The sequence below is a fragment of the Aethalodelphis obliquidens genome, unplaced genomic scaffold (genome assembly GCF_003676395.1).
Source record: "Aethalodelphis obliquidens isolate GAN/ISIS:26980383/991018 unplaced genomic scaffold, ASM367639v1 scaffold3, whole genome shotgun sequence".
NCBI classification, from domain to species: Eukaryota; Metazoa; Chordata; class Mammalia; order Artiodactyla; family Delphinidae; genus Aethalodelphis; species Aethalodelphis obliquidens.
Genome location: NW_020837947.1, coordinates 28,472,716 through 28,492,113, shown reverse-complemented (window position 1 = coordinate 28,492,113; position 19,398 = coordinate 28,472,716). Strand labels below are relative to the sequence as shown.

General features: G+C 42.7%; 1 long non-coding RNA gene across 1 annotated transcript; it reads left to right on the top strand.

The window, feature by feature from the left end:
* The first annotated feature begins 2,333 nt into the window (after nucleotides 1–2,333).
* LOC113608928 (uncharacterized) lies at nucleotides 2,334–18,927 on the top strand. The gene is made up of 3 exons (XR_003428458.1): nucleotides 2,334–2,464; nucleotides 8,182–8,291; nucleotides 18,620–18,927. It is a non-coding gene; the product is annotated as an uncharacterized LOC113608928 (long non-coding RNA).
* The last annotated feature ends 471 nt before the right edge of the window (nucleotides 18,928–19,398 follow it).

Genomic DNA, 19,398 nt, shown 5'->3' with positions numbered 1-19,398 from the left:
TCAGATATTGTTAATTCAAAAATGGTTTAAAAGTACCCTAGGGCTTCCCTGGTGGCGCAGTGGTTGAGAGTCCGCTTGCCAATGCAGGGGACACAGGTTCGTGCCCCGTTCTGGGAAGATCCCACATGCCGCGGAGCGGCTGGGCCCGTGAGCTATGGCTGCTGAGCCTGCGCGTCCGGAGCCCGTGCTCCGCAATGGGAGAGGCCACAACAGTGAGAGGCCCGCGTACCACAAAAAAAAAAAAAAAAAAAGTACCCTGAAAGTTTAGATTTGCTCTTCTCCTGCACGTTTTAAACTAGAGGACTTCTGCCTTTAAACCAATTCTGCAGATCAAGAGAGTTTATTAAAATTAAGCAGTAGCCTCTGAACGTGTGACTATTTTATGAGCGTTAAATGGAGTCAACGGAGTCTGCAGTACTTAGAACATGGCTCCTGGATTAAGAAACCTTGAGAATAGGGGTCCTTTTTACTGCTATCGATATTTTCTTACTGCTCCCTCACCCCATTATTCAGTTCTGCCCCAAGGCTCTGTTTTGGGTTAATAACACCCTCGTTGACCTCATTTGGAAAAGCATTTCTTAGTGTGAGCCTGGTATTTACTTCCCTTAAAAAAACTGACAAAATATATTTTCCTTCTCTCTTTAAGGACCCCACAGGAGCCCTCCAAAAAAAAGGGAGGGGGAGGGGAACTCTGAGTCATCACTGTTAAGAGTAGCCCATTTGTGTACACACAGGCACACACATTTGAATCCATGAGTTCATACAGATACCTCTGTTTCTGATGCAACACTGTACGGTGTATTCTACCTAACTTCCCCCTTTCCTGATTTGTAACTCCTTTTTCCAACACTGAGAAACCTTTCTTTCATTATCCACAATAGATTTACTTTTTGTTCAATCCTAATATACAGATAGGTTCAGAATTGCTAACCCACACCCATGAGAGATGCAGTGTACTTGAGTATATCTGTGTACAGTTCGTATATAGAGCCTGTTAGTATATAGACAAGATACTATTTCCCAGAGTTACTCAGGTTAATTCTTTTCTTCCCCACCCCCCTCAGTGTGGTTTTGTTTATTTGTTTGCACTACACTGAGTTTCACTTGTTAATGTTTGGATGCCATTTTGCCCCTCCTCCTCCATCACCAGGTTTACAGTGTTAGTTATAGTAGGATTGGGATTAAATCAGCCACACATCACAGTTGCTTTGCAACCTCTTCTCTTTGCCATTTCCCTTGCCCCTATTTCCTGGTGTCATTTTCATGAGAGTGTTTAATTAAAAGATAAACTGGTTTTAAGGCTCCTCCCGAATCCTTTTAATTTGGGAGGAGATTGAAATGAGTAGTTAAAGGGCTTTTAGGTAAGTAGTGGGTGGGTGAAAGAACAGTGGCCAGGAGCGAGAGTAATTTATAAAATAGATAATAGAGATTTCACTAGAATTGAGGGTCAGCGATATGCATATTGATTTAACAATAATACAGTGAAGAAGGGTCTCATCTTTAACCTCTGACTTCAGTTGTTACGCTGGGGCTTGATCGGTGTCAGGAAACTCATCCAGCCATGATGCCATTAGGATCAGCAGGCTCTTGCCTAAGTGAGCCTCTGGGATTGGCAGAGTGTCATTCCCCATAAAGTTTAGCTATGTATCTGTTTCTGCTCATTCCATAGTGTGTTCATCCATTTATTTAATTGTCTACTGACAGACACAGACCTGAGCTCTTATTCTGCATGAAGATGCACAGTAGCTGGGTCTCTTCTAGTCATCAAGCATCCTTCTGTCTAGTCCCACTGTCTCTGTTTTGTGACCCTCCTCAATGGTCATAAAATATTTGGGAGCCAAGCAGTTAAAAGTCATGGAATTATGCTCAGAACCAACTATTCAAAGAAAAAGTAAAACCTCAGGTTTTCTGCAAAGGGAGTTGTTTTGAAAATCTCATTTCATACCCTCTCCTACCATCCAAGCTTTAGGGAGAGGGCTAGCTACCCACAGGCCTTGCCTTAGCGCTCTTACCCGAAGCAGTTCAAACAGCCCTGCCCAGACATGTATTTGAATCAGTGTAAACAGGGTTCTCCAATTATTGGGGAAAAACAGCCTTGTGGCAGTGCTGGGAAACCATGGGGTGGTAGACCAAGGGTGACTCATCAGGCAGGTCACAGCAAGGCAATACAAATGCTGAAATGTTTGTTTCTTTTTTGTTTCTTTTGAATGCTATTCCCAGCACAGTAAACAGGACTGCAAAACAATGACTGCAAAACAATAACAATTTCAAAAGTGCCCAAGGTGGAAGCAAGAGAGTGATTATCATAAACACCCAAGTTTAGGGATTTCATGTACACTTGAAGAGGAGGATTCAGTATCAAACTTTATAACCCAGATATTGGTAACATCAGTTTGTTAGTATCATGTTTCACTGAAAGAAAGATGCACATGTCGACTGAAAAAAATTTTACAGCATGAGAATGGTGAGTTAAGTTTTATTTGAGGCAAAATGAGGACTATAGCCTGGGAGATAGCATTTCAGATAGTTCTGAGAAATTGCTCCAAAGAGGTAGAGGGGAAGGTCAGTATAGATGTGACTTTGGTGAAGGGGAGTACATGCAATCAAACACATATTTTTTTGCAGAAGGTTAGTGTTAGTCACGAGGAGCAGACGTCACCATGAAGGATTTTAGTGCTTTTCTAGATACGAGGAGATGCAAGAATTGGCTCATAAAGTCTTCTTCTGAAAATATCTAACGATCTGAAGACCTGTTCTGTCAGTTTTTCCCAGAGCACAGAGTGCCTCGGGGGTGGTGAAGGTCAGCAGCTGCAGATGCTTATAACTTAATCCTTGTAGAGGTAGATGGCAAGTGCCGATGGCAGGTGCCGATTTGTAGGTGACATAGAATATCATCGGATGCTGTATGTGCTTGACGTGTTTTATAAATTGGCTTATGGTCTTTGCGGGAGGATCAGGCAGTCTGCCTCGAGAAGCTCTCTCTCTTACTCTCTCTCTCTCCTTTTCTTTATTTCTTCCTTACAAAGCACCAGGGAAAGGAACTCCGTTTTGTTTTACCTTGGGGTCTGACTGAAGTGAACATATATGATGGTGCAAGGACTGAACAGTGACTTGAATAATCCTTTCTTCTCAAGGAATAAGACCTCATCTTCTGTGGTTTTGTTGGCAATCTTATGTTTTCTTTCTATCTGTTTGACAGTTAAGTTAGTATTTGGAACAATATTCCCAACAGAAAAGTTATTTGTTGTTTCTCAGGGGCTTGCATTAAAAAAAAAATGTTATTACAGTGTCTTATTTCAGCATTTCATTGTGGGGGAGCCCTACCTACCCAGTGGCCTCCAAGGATTAGAAGGAAAGGTGTTTCCAGTTGTCCGGACCTTATCTAAGCATCATCTGAATTATGCAAGGACCTCACATTATGCATTCAGGTTGGCTCTTCATTGAGGAATAGCTCACATAAGGTTATTGGTATTTCCTGCCCCTGTTAGGCCAAAACGATCGTAATAATAGCTTTTCTGGCTGGATTCAGGTACCTTTGCTTCAAGCCCAGACCAGAATCAGGAAATGAAGAGGTATGTGTGAAAAGGAAAACTACTGGAGTGGAGGTTTGGGGGTGGGGAAAGGGGAATTTCTCAATGTTTTCATGGCATCAAAATGTTCAACATGGATAAGTCATTAAGAGGAAAAAAAAAAAAAAAAAGACCTACTCTTAGTAGAAATTACCACTGGTCAGATTCTCCACTGTAACTTCTGATTCTGACACTGTATGTGTAGGCCCAGTAGATCTGAGAGGCTGCAAGGTTAGCCTGACTTGTTAAAGTATTTAGTTTCTTTGCAAGTATTTTGAGGGCCTATACAATTTGACAAAAGCTCTTTAAGAAAAAGAATACAGATTAGAAATAAAAAATTAGGTACAAAAGTGAATATCTATTTATAATGAGAAAAGAAATACTAAGGATTACAAATTTAAAAAAACTGGCAAATGCCATATATATTACAAAACTCTGTAAAAACAACACAATATTTTTATTAGCCTGACACAGCTCTATAATATTCCTTTTTTCACATTTCTTGGCTGCATGATCTTCAACTGCTTCTTCAGAAAATAACAATTTTGTACTATTTTCTATAAAGAATGGAGTAATCCACTCTTTATATATGAAAATTTGTTTCATACTCGTACCCACTTATTTCCAGTGCTATACCCTCTTTCTGTATAGGTTACACTCTTTTTACAGGAGCTGGAGGATTTGGCACACGCGGTGTATGTGTGTTTGTGTGTGTGTGTATAGGTGGTTGGAGAGGACATGCCTCAAAGCCAGTCCTACATCAGAGGGGCACTCATGTTACTATACACATGAGTGACTTTGGACCACATAAATGGATCCTATAAAACTTACACTATAGGGGCTTCCCTGGTGGCACAGTGGTTGAGAGTCCGCCTGCCGATGCAGGGGACACGGGTTCGTGCCCCGGTCCGGGAAGATCCCACATGCCGCGGAGCGGCTAGGCCCGTGAGCCATGGCCACTGAGCCTGCGCGTCCAGAACCTGTGCTCCACAACGGGAGAGGCCACAGCAGTGAGAGGCCCGCGTACCACAAAAAAACAAAATAAAACAACTTACACTATATATATATATATATATATATATATATATATCTATCCCAACTCAATTTTCCTTAGCTGGATTCTAAAGTGCTCAAAGCCATCCAACATGAAGAGAAATCTGATGGAGGGGAAAGAAACAGTGATTTTTATAATTGTGATTTAATCACCAAGTATGACTATATGTCTCATTCTTACAGATTTTACAGAAACTTATGACAGTGTAAACACATTGGCAGGCCTTTTTCCCTTTCAGCATCTTCGAAGGAGACCACACAAGAGGAGGGTCCTGATGTTTAACCTTCATTAACTTTACCGTGAATCACCTATGATGGATGTGAATATGAGCAAGTGACTTAACTCTCTGGCCTCAGTTTCTATATCTGTCTATTTCACTGGATTCTTGTGAGGACCAAATAAGATAAGGGCATATGATAGCCTGAAAAGGATGGACTCATTTGGTTTTTAGGTTACTCAGTACAAGCCTCAGTTTATTGTCAAGTAGAAGAGTGGTTTGAAAGTTCGGTATATGGAGCAGTAGTTCTGTTCTGGTGATGTATTGTAACTTTTGCCAAGTAATTTCCCATTCTCAGCAATCCAGAAGCACCAGAAAATAAAAAGTTTGGTGGAGCCAGTGAGGAGAGGACTCGAAGGTTTTGGAACTTGCTTCCAGTCTTGTGAGGTAGTATGTCTCTTGGCTAGAGCTGGTCCTAAAGATGTATCTTGGGTGGAGATTTTTTATGGATGCAGGAAAGCTTCCAGAGTCTGAGGGGATTTCCAAATAGGAGAGAGAATTTTATTCTAGCAGGACTGAAGGAATTCAGAATGGGGCCTTTATTGTTGGCAGATATGATGATGGTGAATATTGAAGGGAGACAGAGCCAATCCTTCTACTGAAGGATAATAAGCAAAAGACACATTTAAGGAATACAAGTCAACCACAAATGAGATTTCTTTTACCTAAGCCAACTTTGAACTGACTAGTGAACACACACACACACACACACACACACACACACAGACACACACACACACACACACACGGAGTTTTATTTTCCTCTTTGGTCCAACACATTGAGGTTGACCCAACCTCTTACCCTTCCATGCTTCTAAGCACTCCTACTTGGTGCTTTATATAAATCATTGTCTTTCATCAACAAAACACCTTGCACACCTTGTATCTTTGACCTCTTTTCAGGATATGCATCTTCTAGATCTAACTGAAACTTTACTTTCCCCTCAGGACATAGATTCTTGTGCGTCCCTCCCAAGTTGGGGTGGTTTCTCCCACATCTTGTATACCCCTGGGCCTGAAGATGGAGTAACTGCTTCTCGATCCTTACTGCCAATTCCAAATCATTTCTCTTTCTTAGTTTTCTTTGAGATTCCAGAACTTTGTCCCACATGTCCCCCCAACCGTTCCTTTGTGTCTACCTGACTGCAATGTGGCCTGCGTATCAGTAGGTGTTGTCTCCTCCCCTCGGTACCTAGAAGAGCGCCAGGTACCTAACAGGCTTTCAATCAATATTGGAAAGAAGGAACACAAAGAATAAAAGGAAGAGAGAAAAACACGTGTTGGGGAGGTACCTGTTCCCTCTTGCCTTCATTCAGATCTACAGCCTTCTTGGATCAGATGCATTAATTCCCCCAACCCAGATCATGCCTAGTCCCATTTTCATGGCTTTGTTTGTTCTGTGTTCTGCACAATCTAATACGTCAGACCCCACCCCTCAGCCTACCTTTGTAATTTTCTTTCTTTTTTTTTTTTTTTTTTTTTTTTGCGGTACGCGGGCCTCTCACTGTTGTGGCCTCTCCCGTTGCAGAGCAAAGGCTCCGGACGCGCAGGCTCAGCGGCCATGGCTCACGGGCCCAGCTACTCCGCGGCATGTGGGATCTTCCTGGAGCGGGGCACGAACCCGTGTTCCCTGCATCGGCAGGCGGACTCTCAACCACTGCGCCACCAGGGAAGCCCTGTAATTTTCTCTTTTAAAGCAGCTCACATCCATGTCCTTGAGAGAACGTATACTGGCTGTTGGAGTCAAGCCAACTTCTTTCCTTTGCCTCATATTATACTTGCAGCTAAATACTTCTATACAGTACTTACCATAGATTTTGGCAATAATTGTACTTCAAGTGTGATAGGAGCCTTAGGTTTGTTTATTCAGTGAATCCAATTAATTAACTTTAAATTAACTAATTTCAACTAATTAAAGTTACCTTTAGGGCAGAGATCGTTCCTTATTCTTCTTTTAGATTCCTTACCAATGCCTAGCCCTGTGCTGCATACATGGCTTAATAACTATATATTAACCTATTGATAACAATCACATGGAAATCAAAAGCAAAATGTTCAACTAATTTTTAAAGGTAGAGCATGTGTGTGAATTCCCTGGCGGTCCAGCGGTTAAGACTCAGTGTTTTCACTGCCGGGGCCCGAGTTTGACACCTGGTCGGGGAACTAAGATCCTGCAAGCTGTGCGGTTGTGGCAAGAAAAAAAAAGAATATGTGTATATATACATACACATAAATGGAATATACTTTTATATCCACTCAAGAAAGACATAAGTAAAGGTAAATAATTACTGGAATTATCTTTACTGTTATAGAAAAGTCAACAGAAGCTCAGTGAATTCTGACCCATTTTACATCCATTTGGTGAGGAAGGGCTCCCTATAAGCGTGTGATGTAGTCTTGGCTCTGAGGACCAGAGGCTCTGACCATCCCTAGGATGTGTCCTCACTGTGATGGTGGCCAGAACACCAGCACTGGCAGTGACCTGCTTCTCTGCTGGCTGGGCCACAGTCAAAAATCTGGCCGTCTTAGGATCCCCATGGAGTTAGAGCCACTTCCTGTTTCACCAACTGGATGACTTTAGTGAATTTCCAGTATTTGAGGGCTGGGGCATACAGGAATTAGAAGGAAGGAGTCTGTGCAGCAATTAGTTTTGGTGAAAGGAATAAGAACCCAAAGTATCGGGCCATCCTTGAGGGACTGTGATTCCTCTGAAAGAGTTGGCAGTGATGAAAATCCAGGAGGCCTTCTAGTTCTGAAGAATTGGACATTGCAGTTTGGGAGAATTGGAATTGCTCCCTTTTACTTGATTTCTAGGCTAGGGGTAGGGAAAAAATGGAAATTAAATTCTACTATCCTCTGAAAATTTTGGTGAAGAATTATGTATTAAAAATATATCTACGCTCTTACTTTCTACTTTCCTAAGCATATGCTGTAAGAAGAACAGAATACTGACATTGTTGAGTTGACAAGAAAGAATGCAGAATTTCTTACCCAGATCTACTCACCTATTACATACTTGTATTTTGTGGGACTTACTCTTTTATCCGCATGAAAAACATTGGACATTCACATGTTCCAATAAGACAGAAATAAGCCGAAATCAAATGCCAAAGTGGTAACAAAACAATGATCAGATATGGTCTCTAAAACTCACTTTAAAATATATTTTTAAACATTTTACCTGTTAAAGGAGATCTTCAGAATGCTGGTATATCAGTTGGAAGGAAATTTGTATAATTAGATTTTCTCTAATCAATTATTTTTCTCACCACTGCTTCTAGCCTTGTATACCGTATCTTCAAAGGCAATCGTCTCCGAGTTCCTGCTACCGTTAACAAAGTACTGCAAACGGGGTGGCTCAAGAGAAATATATCGTCTTACAGTTCCGGAGGTTAGAAGTTCAAGGTGTTGGCAGGGTTGGTTCCTTCTGAGAGCTGTGAGGACAATCTGTTCCATGCCTCTCTCCTAGCTTCAGGTAGTTTGCTGATGCCTCGCTTCCTTCACACAGCATTCTCCCTGTCTGCATGTCTGTCTATGTCCAAATTTTCCCTTTTTACAAGGACGCCATATTGGATTGGGGCTCACTTTAATGACCTTATCTTAACTGTTTACTGCCACCTTTTTTTTTTCTTTTTTTTTTTTGGCCGTACTGTGTGGCGTGCGGAATCTTAGTTCCCTGACCAGGGATCAAATCCTTGCCCTCTGCAGTGGAAGCATGGAGTCCTAACCACTGGACAACCAGGGAATTCTTCATCTTAACTGTTTATATCTACAAAGCCCCTATTTTCAAATAAGACATATTCTGAGATACTGGGGGTTAGGGCTTTAACACATCTTTTCGGGGGAGACACAGTTCAACCCTTAACAATCCATATTTATACCCAACCAATAATCATTTTGAAGGGCAAGCAATGCTCTCACAGCTGTTGTTCATGGTGTGTGTCTTCCTTGCTATATGTCCAGGTATTTCAGTGAGGTTGGTGATGTTGGTTTTCTAAAGAGAGAAAGGTTGAGGTGTCTATAAATGTGGCCTCCAAGTTCAAATGACTGGTACAGGGGATAGTATTGTCGAAACAGAAGTTCAAGGGCATTTGGGATTACTTGGCCAGTGCCTGTGAGAGTAACCATCCCTTTATGAATCGTATGAATTCTATCCCATTCCATTAACAACATGGGTGAAAAGCAAGGGAAAGAGTGATATTAAGGGAGAAAGAATTCTAAGAAATCTTAGCTTGATACACAAGTGTTATAACCTTGATATCTTTTCAAAACTTTTATCGTCAGGTGATTGTTGATCACAGCTATGTGTGGAAAATCTACCAGTAATAACATGCACAGCATACAAAGGACTCCTTTCTGCTTCTCTGGATTCTTCCCTTGATCAGTTGCTCATCACTTATCCCTGCCTAAGGCATAGTGGATGATAGCACCCATCCAAATGACTTAACTAATAACAAGCATCATGCTGGGCATGGTGAGATAACTCAGAGATGACGTGAATATCAATCAAGAAGACTGTTCCTAAGGTAGACGCTGGATAAATCAGCACTGAAATCTAGGTGCTGAGTATACTGTGGGTTCACTGAAAATTTTCCATTTTGCTGGATGTTGGAAAACTTCTATAATAAAATGTTAAGGAAAAAAAAATCAGATAAAGCAACCGCCATGGATAACTTATTTAGAATGAAAGAGCAAGGTCAGTTAACATCCATTTGTTGTAAATATAGAGAACATGTAGGCGTACAGAGATTGGGCCAGTTTTAATTCTCTTGGTGATGGCTGGGTTAACAAAGCATCATAATTTCTGGTTAAGATATCTTCTCATTTTAAATGACTGGGATGTGGTAAGCAGTCTTCTTACCTTGTTTTACTTTGTTTTATGTGATTATTAGCTGCTAGATCCTATCAATCTAACATTTTAAAAAACCAGCCTATCACTATTTCTAATTCTCCATTTATTTGTGCCCTTGGTATGATTATGAATTTCATAGCCAGGTACAGTAAGATGTACATAAAGTAGGGCCTTCCTATATTGTGAGCTATCTTTCCTTCAGTTCTAAAGCAGGGTCATTAAGCACAGTTTCTAGAGTCAGATTTCCTTGTGTATTAGGATCTCAGCTCAGTGGGACTTTGGGCAAATTACTTAAACTTTTTGTGCCTTATCTTAAAGTACAGACAGAATTAGTTCCTGCATCATAAGACTGTTGGTTTCCATAGTAAGGGCTCAATAAATTTAGCTATATCTCTAGAGAAGGCTTATTTTATCTACCATCCTTCTCTGTCTCTGTCTCTGTCTTTCTCTGTTTCTGTCTCTACTCTCTCTCTATTTCTTTATCTTTCCAAACCTATTTCCCCCAGGTCAGGGATCTGCTGAGAAAAGAGTTCTTCCTCCTATCCTACCAGTGACCTTGGGTGGCTTTCACCGACCCCATTCTATTCCCTCTTCATTATGAAAAGCAGCCTTCTTTGTTTATGGAACACCCTTGGCATCTCATTTGTGTCTGTCTATGTCACAGATAACTGTTTCCCTTATGAACCTTTTTTTCACCAGCACTATTTTTTCTTCACCTCTCTGACGTTCTCTACAATCGGGTCCCAAACTTCATCTGTAGTCTGCTGGTCTCTATCAAGTTTCTTCAGATGTCAGGTGAAACATTAGTCAAATCTCTTACTTGACAAGCAATCAATCCACAAATATTTATATTAGTGTCCTTATGTTCAAGCCACCAAAAACGGCACTCCTCTTTTCTTCATAAAACCAACATTTAAAGTAAATCATGATAATAACAACAGTAAAAATAATAATCTCCAGTAAGTTAAACTGGTTTATGTGTAGACACGTTTTTAAAATGCAAATTATAAAATGTCTAACCAATATGCTTGTGACCCATATGTAGAGCCAGGGTTTTTGTTGTTGTTTTTTTTTGCAGTACGTGGGCCTCTCACCGTTATGGCCTCTCCCGTTGCGGAGCACAGGCTCCAGACGCACAGGCTCAGCGGCCATGACTCACGGGCCCAGCCGCTCCGTGGCACGTGGGATCTTCCAGACCGGGGCACGAACCCGTGTCCCCTGCTTCGGCAGGTGGACTCTCAACCACTGCGCCACCAGGGAAGCCCAGACCCATATGTAAGTTAATGAAACAGTTAGAGATCCAAATGGTAACAGCACAAGATATTGCTACACCTCCCTATCATATAACCCAGGAGGTTGACGTAGAATCCTTGTTTGGGGGAAGGCAAGGAGTTGGAACATAGAGAAAGGAATTTACAGTGGTGATGAAAGGGCCTCATGGGTATTCCTCAGTTAAAGGTAATGGTTTTCTTACTATTTTCTTTAGAGGCTTATGCTGGGCTGTAATGCCTCAGAAACACATCCCTGATTAAGAGAATCCTATCCATTTTCAGGAGACCATTGTCAGAGGTAACTGATACTGTGGTCATTGTCCTGTGTTCAAAACACACAAAAAGGGAGTTCCCTGGTGGTACGGTGGTTAAGAATCCGCCTGCCAATGCAGGGGACACAGGTTCGATCCCTGGTCTGGGAAGATCCCACAAGCTGCAGAGCAACTAAACCCGTGCTCCACAACTGTTGAGCCTGTGCTCTAGAGCCCACAAGCCACAACTACTGAGCCCAGCGCCACAACTATTGAAGTCTGCACACCTAGAGCCTGTGCTCTGCAACAAGAGAAGCCAGCACAATGAGAAGCCCGCGCACCACAACGAAGAGTAGCCCCCGCTCGCCACAACTAGAGAAAGCCTGCATGCAGCCACGAAGACCCAACGCAGCCAAAAACGTAAATAAATAAAGATAAATTATGTTAAATAAAAATTTATTAAAAACACACACACGCACAGACACAAACAGGGTCCCTGTACTCATCTCCCACATTTGGGGTCTGAGGACTGTCTACTACATTAGAGGCATCTGGAGTGTGGCTTTCAAAGGCAAATTCAAATCCAACAGATGATTATAATGTGTCTTAGAGTCTGAGAACCACCGTCTTCTGGACCTTGCGCAGGAATAGGGCCCATTTCCCATCTGGCAGGACTACGTAGTAAAGTTTGAGTTACTCAGGAAAATGTCCTAATATGAGATGTTATACGCACATCACTAACTTTAGTTAACTTTCAGATATCCCATCATTTCTCAAAATTGGTTTTATAGTTGTGGCAATACGATTAACTTTAAAAAACAGTTCCCCGGAAATAAAAAATAATAGTAACTGTTCAGCTCAATGCTATGGGTGTGATTCAATCCTTTCCTGGAAGCTAATGAAGCTCTCAGCAAGGACCATAACCAAGCTGGACACAGGGGAGCTTCCAAAAGTGGAGTCATCCCAGGTGAAGGGACGGCCTTGGTCATGTCAATAAAGTGTTCTAATTCCTGCTGGTTATTGGACACTGCAGACAATGGAAGGAGGATGCTGGATAAAGGAATAATGTCTTCTTGGTGTAAAAGTCCTCACTAAGCTCTTCAGAGAATTTACTCCTGCAGGGCTAAGGAAAGGCCCATTTCTTCCCTGGGAACTCGTGAAGAAATTTCACGAAATGCGGGCCCAGAAAGCCCCACCCCTCCCGTGTGTGATGAGGGAGCAGGGCAGCTCTGCTACTGGTACCACCTTGAGTCAATAGTGCCCCCCCTCCTTTCCTGCCAGGCTTCCCTGTCTTTCAGTCCAAGCTATCTTCAGAAAAGTGACCTTAAGAAGTCCCTTTGCTCTATGGTACTACATCACATGGTCTGCACAAATAAAATGCTTAGCTCTCTTTTTGTCCCCGAAATGGCCACTTGGGAACTTGGACATTTAGGAATTTATTTGAAGTGCCTAGGATAGAGGTCAGTTTAGTTAATTAGGAGATTAGTTCTCTTAATTCTGTTAGTCTGTTAATAATAACTTAAATTGTTATTTTTTCTGTTTTCTGCACATAACACCTCTTCAGTCTGCATTTTGTGCTACAGCTTGAACTGTATCAAGTTCAACTCTCACTGCTTATTAGAGTCCTTTAGGGAGTTTTGAGGAATTACAACACCCAGGCCACATCATGGGAGAGAGTCTGATTCTATGTAAGGTAGGGCCTGAGCATCGTATTTTTCAAAGCTTCCAGGTGCTTCATAAAATCTCTAACCTCAAATCTTGAGAGAATTTAATCTCTATAAATTTTATCTCTATAAAGCCCAATACACGTAACAACTGTGATGTTTTTGCAGTTAGCTTACATTTGACTGATTTGGGACTTTAGTCTAGAGCAAATCTATGTCCACAGAGCCAGTTGAAGCTGTGAAACCACCATCTTGCCACATATGTTTATGTCCATTCATAAGCAAGGTTAATAACTTTCATGAGAGCTAGTGTCTGGCCCTGTGTTGAACGGGAGACACTTGCATTTATCAGCTGCAATCACTTAACCGCTGCACCTTTACCATGAAAGCTGAGGGGGCAGGAGTGGGAGAGCAGGAACCCAAAGTAATCATTTCTGACATCCATTTAAAGCCAAAGTCATAGAGGAAAGTAATTGGATTGAATGGAAATAGACTTTTAGAATGAAAGTACATGATTTGATTTACCTAATTCAGTTAAACTTATACTTTAGATCATCTCATTTAAATTGCCTGTGTTTCCATTTATACTTTGAATCCCTGGCCTTTACTCAGAAGGCAAAGTTTTCCTAACGTAAAGTAATGAAGGTCTGTTCACCTCTCCTTCAAGGTCGTCACAGTCAGCCAGGGCCAACTGACACAGGTCCTTCCAAAGACAATCTCTTTCACTGCTGTGTTGTTTGAGTCATAGAATGTAAGCTCCTGAAGGGACTTGAAAATTTCTAGCGCTGCCCTGGTCTCTCTCTAGCTTCAGTGTGAAGGCTCCTCATTCTCAGCCTCTGGGAGTTTTGGTAGCTATGGGAGCCAGCATTACCTGTGCAGCAGGATACAGCTTCTCAAGGGCACGCATCACTCCCGAGGGCAACAGCCATGGGGACTTTGACAACACATCAGATGGGAACTAAATGTTCATTTCCAGAATGAAAACCAGTCTTGCAGTCCAACAAGATACTTTATCCCAAACACAAAAACCAGATAAATGCAACCAACTCGTTAGAGCTCGTGATTAGCTAGGTTGATGACATGCTGAATTCCTCCTGACCTGCACCGGAACATCCCTTGGCCTTAGAGTTTCCCTTGAAAGAAGGAAGCGTGTCAGAGCAGCCTGAGCTGGTTGGCTAATGCCTCAGCGGGAAGGGAGAGTCCCCATTGTGGCTGGTGGAGGCCCCAGGAGAGGATGAAGTAGGCAGCAGTCCTCCTCATAATCTCTCACTCATTTGCTCTCAGTAAAGCAGGAATGACTGAAGTCACAAAACAATGCATTTCATGATAAGATAGATAATAACGACACAATCCCACTGCAGGAGGGCATCAGGCTTTCTTGCTTCTCAGCACGCTCACTCCCAGGGGAAGTCTGAAACTATTGTCTTCAAGCCCTCTGTTCCCCTCATTCCTCGTATTCCTTTGAGATTGTCAGAAAATCTGTGCTGTGTAGTTAATAATAAATAGATATATTGTTACCTTTCACTAAGAGCAATATTATTTGGGGACATATTTTTGTATCAATTTAAACACACACATGTCACCATTTATACTTCGTAGTAATGGTCTGCTTTCTCCACTTTTGTTATTCTTCTCCAATAAATTGTGTCCCTATAATGAAGCATTAAATTATGATTATTTATTCACTCAGCATAACAGGCAAGGCAGCAATATAGAGAGCAATCAACTCAATACGTGTTTATTGGGTAATGGCTTCATTTAAAGCACTGAGCCCAGTTACTGGGGTGAGTACGAAAATGTTCAAGATGTAAATCCTCTCCCGAGGGCTTCAATTTTAGTAAAGGAGATTAAGCCACAGATACAAATAAGTCAAAGTAGCAAGAGGCAAATGTGAAATACGAAGTGTCGTGAGCTTTCTGAGGACAGTCAGTTAATGTCTGACTTGGGTCCGGAGTGAAGGGGAGGGTCAGGGAGTGTCCTCTGGAGGGGATGCTTTTGGCGCTGGGTTCTGAAGGAGGTGAGGAAGATTTGGACAAGTCCTGGGAAGTGGGTAGAGATGGGGTGTCCCAGGTAGTAGGAATAGCAGGGGCTAGGCACAGCCCTAGGAAAATACTGGGCATTTTCCAGAGCCATAGATTAGCTGTTCAGTTGTGACAGAGAGCACACGTCTGAAGGTGGTGAGAAGTAAGTTCTGCTAGAGTGAGATCCTGAGAGCACTTTGGTGTCAAGCTAAGGAGTTTGAACTTTACCAGTTTAGCTGCCCAGGTTCAGAGAGAAATGGATCTAAGTCTTTTCAGAGCACGGAATACCCTGGCAGCCTTGGTCCTCCCCAGCTTGCACCTGGTGTGTCTGTGGTGAGCTCCGAACACCTGGCTGTCCTGAGTCACATCTGCACAGACACCCACATGACCATCTGGGTCTGCAACTCTGCCCTCAACCTCAGTCCACTGGAATGTGACCCTAGTATCTGTCTACATCTTCCTGGCGGGGAGGGGGACATGCTCTTGTCGCACTCTCCTGTGTCCAAATCAGCTGCTGGCTAGGACTCTAGAGCAGGAGGTAGGTGGGGCATTCAAAGCTAGTGTTTCTGGTTCTTTCCACTGCACCACAGCTGCCTCCCGTGATTTACTTTCCTAATGTCATATAAATGTGTAAGCCTCTAAGAGCAGGAAGGGGAACGTTCATCTTGCTATAGTGCTTCTCCAAATTTGCTTTTTACTTTAGAGACATTTAAATAGCCATATCAGAAGAACTATCAGTTGAAAGACACTTTCAAGGCAATCATTCATGAATACTTGTTTGAATAAATGAATACATTGAATGCTTCCTATATTATAGACACTGTGCTAAACTAAAGAATTAATAATAGCTTTTAGTATCAGTGAAGCAAAAACATGCTTAACATCAAAACGTAGTCCCCAGCCTCTTGCCTAGCAAGATGGCCCACACTCTGTCTATGGAGTGTGTATCTCCCTGAATAAACCTTCTTTCACTTTATTATGTCTTGCTTTTGAATTCTTGCCTGCACAAAGCCAAGAACCCACACTTGGCGGCCATCCCAGGGACTCAGACATGACTTGGGATGCGACCATCCTCTCGCACCCCACTCTTTCCTGCAACATCGTTTATGGTTGCAAATTAAATGAAATATGTTTAGAAGTCTTAACACATGGCACAAAGTAGTGTCTAGTTATTATTACCATTTTAACTCTATACACTGTCAACTGTCTGACTCAAAAAGGTGATAGTGAGAGATGATGTATTTTGCCTCTCAGTTTTAGGTTTTAATGCTTTTAACCATCAAACTATTGGCACACATTTCTTGAAAAGCTCAGAGATTTGGTTTCTTCAAAGTTACGACAACCATTGCAATGTACCCTAATATAGGTACTCTGGTTGCTAAGGACGGTATAAATCAGGCTAAAAAATGAGCTGATGAAAACTGTCATTTTATTTTCCTTTAGTTTGGTCACTTGGAGGGAAAAAGCAGCTTAAGAGATGTTTGGGCTTGTGTCTGAGACATTGGAGCAACATTCTGAAAATGAATCAGTCGGCATGGTGATACCAACCCTGTATGGCGAACTTCTGGACTGATCTGCCATCCAGCAGCTGTACTGCACTGTTATTCATGGGAACATGGGTGCAAATCCTTGTGTTAAAGAAACTTCCATGTCTTCTGTTCCCTATTCAGAGCACTGGAAATATCCCTCCTTCCTAGAGATTGTAACATACAGCCTTTCCCTTGATCATGAGCAGAAATAAATGGTCTCAGCATAAAAGTTGATTTCCACCACCATAAGATTTTGTGTCAGTCATCCCAGGACAAAATAGCTATACAATAACATCTTTTTTTTTTTATAAGGAAGTACTTTTTTAAAAATATTTATTTATTTATTTTGGCTGCGTTGGGTCTTCATTGCTGTGTGCAGGCTTTCTCTAGTTGCGGCGAGTGGGGGCTACTCTTTGTTGTGATGCACAGGCTTCCCATTGCAGTGGCTTCTCTTGTTGCGGAGCACGGGCTCTAGGCGCGCAGGCTTCAGTAGTTGTGGCACACAGGCTTAGTTGCTTGGGGGCATGTGGGATCTTCCCAGAACAGGGAACCCGTGTCCCCTGCATTGGCAGACGGATTCTTAACCACTGCACCACCAGGGAAGCCCTATACAATAAAATCTTAATACAAGCCTAGAGAGTTTTGAATCTATACTTAGAGACATCATAAAAATGAAAGATTACCATGTCAAAGAAGGTAATTTTCACTGAGGAAATGACGTTTAATCTCAGTGTTTTGTTCGTAGCCTTAATGTCATTTGAACATGTTTCACACAAAGTTGTAAGGGGAGAAAAAGAGGCAAGAAATTAATTTTAAGCCTAAGTATACCAGTGAATAAATAAATTGAAAAAAAAGTGAGTTAATTTTAACATCAGAAGGCTCACCCAATTTGTCTTATACAATAGCAACAAAAACACAAATACATCGTGTCAGGCTGAGTATGAAGTTGCAAGAGCTTGTCATTTCCATTTTTTAAAAGAGGAAGCAGGGCTTCTCTGGTGGTGCAGTGGTTGGGAGTCCGCCTGCCAATGCAGGGGACACAGGTTCGTGCCCCGGTCCGGGAAGATGCCACATGCCGTGGAGCAGCTGGGCCCTTGAGCCATGGCCGCTGGGCCTGCGCGTCTGAAGCCTGTGCTCCGCAACAGGAGAGGCCGCAACAGTGAGAGGCCCGCGTACCGCAAAAATTAAAAAAAGAAGAGGAAGCAAATGTGTCTGCCTTACTCAACTTTTTTCCCAACTTCAAGTTTTCAGCTTTAAATAAACATGATGGAGACTTGCTGACTCACAGCACTTGCCTTTTTCTTGTCTCTTCAAGAACCAAGAACGGCGTCACCAAGAGAATGGACACACGACCTACGCAAGTTATTTACACACCAAGTCAAATAATCGTATACATTTATATCTGTTAATTGACAAAGTCGGCATGAGATCATCTCGAGAGAAGAATTGTTTTTAGAATCCTAAACCAAATGATCAATCCAGCAACAGTATTTAGATTTGCAAGTGAAGTCTCACCCCTGGCAGGTTAGCTACATGTGCTCATGCTCTCATAATACTTCAGATTTATATTAGCATTGCTGGTACCACCGTACTTACTGTTCATTGGCTTAAGGATCTCTCTTCCCAGTCATGTGAATTTCTTGAGGCTTGACTGTCTTACCCATCTTGGTTTCAGTAAGTGAACCAAAGGCCATATTAGCCAGCAAATAGAAGATTCCACTCCAGGGCACAGACATCTGTGATTTCTTTGTCAGACTGGGAACTAAGAAGGAAGCATCCAACCTGGTCATCTATAGTGAGGAATACAGGCGTCAGACTGCGTGAAGACAAGCACAGTTATTTACATGACGTGGATGCAAAGCTAAGGGGGAGACAGGGAACCACCACAGCAGCTTCCTAACTGCTGCTTCCAGTCCTTTCCTATGTTGTTGTCCCGTGAGCTTTTCACCACATTTTTTTTCTTTTCCTTTTTGTTGGCTGAGTAGCTCGGCTTGCAGGATCTTAGTTCCCCTACCCGGGCCCTAGGCAGTGAAAGCACAGAGTCCTAACCACTGGTCCACCAGGGAATTCCCCACAGTGAGCTTTTAAAACTATGTCTAATTAATTCACTTCTCTGCTTAAAACCCTTTAGTGCACCCAAGGATACTTGGGATGCGCTCTCCTGCCGATGAGGCCTTGAGTGATATGGCTCTTCTCCTGTCACCTGCCGGTTGGACCAACTCTCTCCTTCATCCATCAGGGTTGCTGTCTTCTGGCTCATCAAAACAGACGGCTCCTCCTGCCTCAGGGCCATTGCTCCTGTCTTCCTCCTGCCTGAATCAGAGAGCCGAAGCAGCGTGCCAGACCTCTGGTGGCGCAGTGGTTAAGAATCCGCCTGCCAATGCCGGGGACACGGGTTCCAGCCCTGGTCCAGGAAGATCCCACATGCCTCTGAGCAACTAAGCCCGTGCACCACAACTACTGAGCCTGCGCTCTAGAGCCCGCGAGCCACAACTACTGAAACCCACAAGCCACAACTGCTGAAGCCCGTGAGCCACAACTACTGAAGCCTGCGCCCCTAGAGCCCATGCTCTGCAACAAGAGAAGCCACGGCAATGAGAAGTCCGCAAACCACAACGAAGAGTATCCCCCGCTCTCTGCAACTAGAGAAAAGCCCCTGCGTAGCAACGAAGACCCAATGTAGCCAAAAATAAATAAAGAAAATAAATAAATTTATTGAAAAGGAAAAGAATAAAACTGTGATTTAAAAAAAAAAAACAAGAGTTGCACCGGGCAGTGCAGCACACTTAGCATCCTGGACAGTGGCTTCCCTGGTCCGGGCGGCTAGCGGCCCCCTGCTTCCCAACTGCCAGCCAAGTGCCTTGGTGACTGAGAAGATTGAAGAGGCCTTCTCTGGAGGCAGACCTCTTT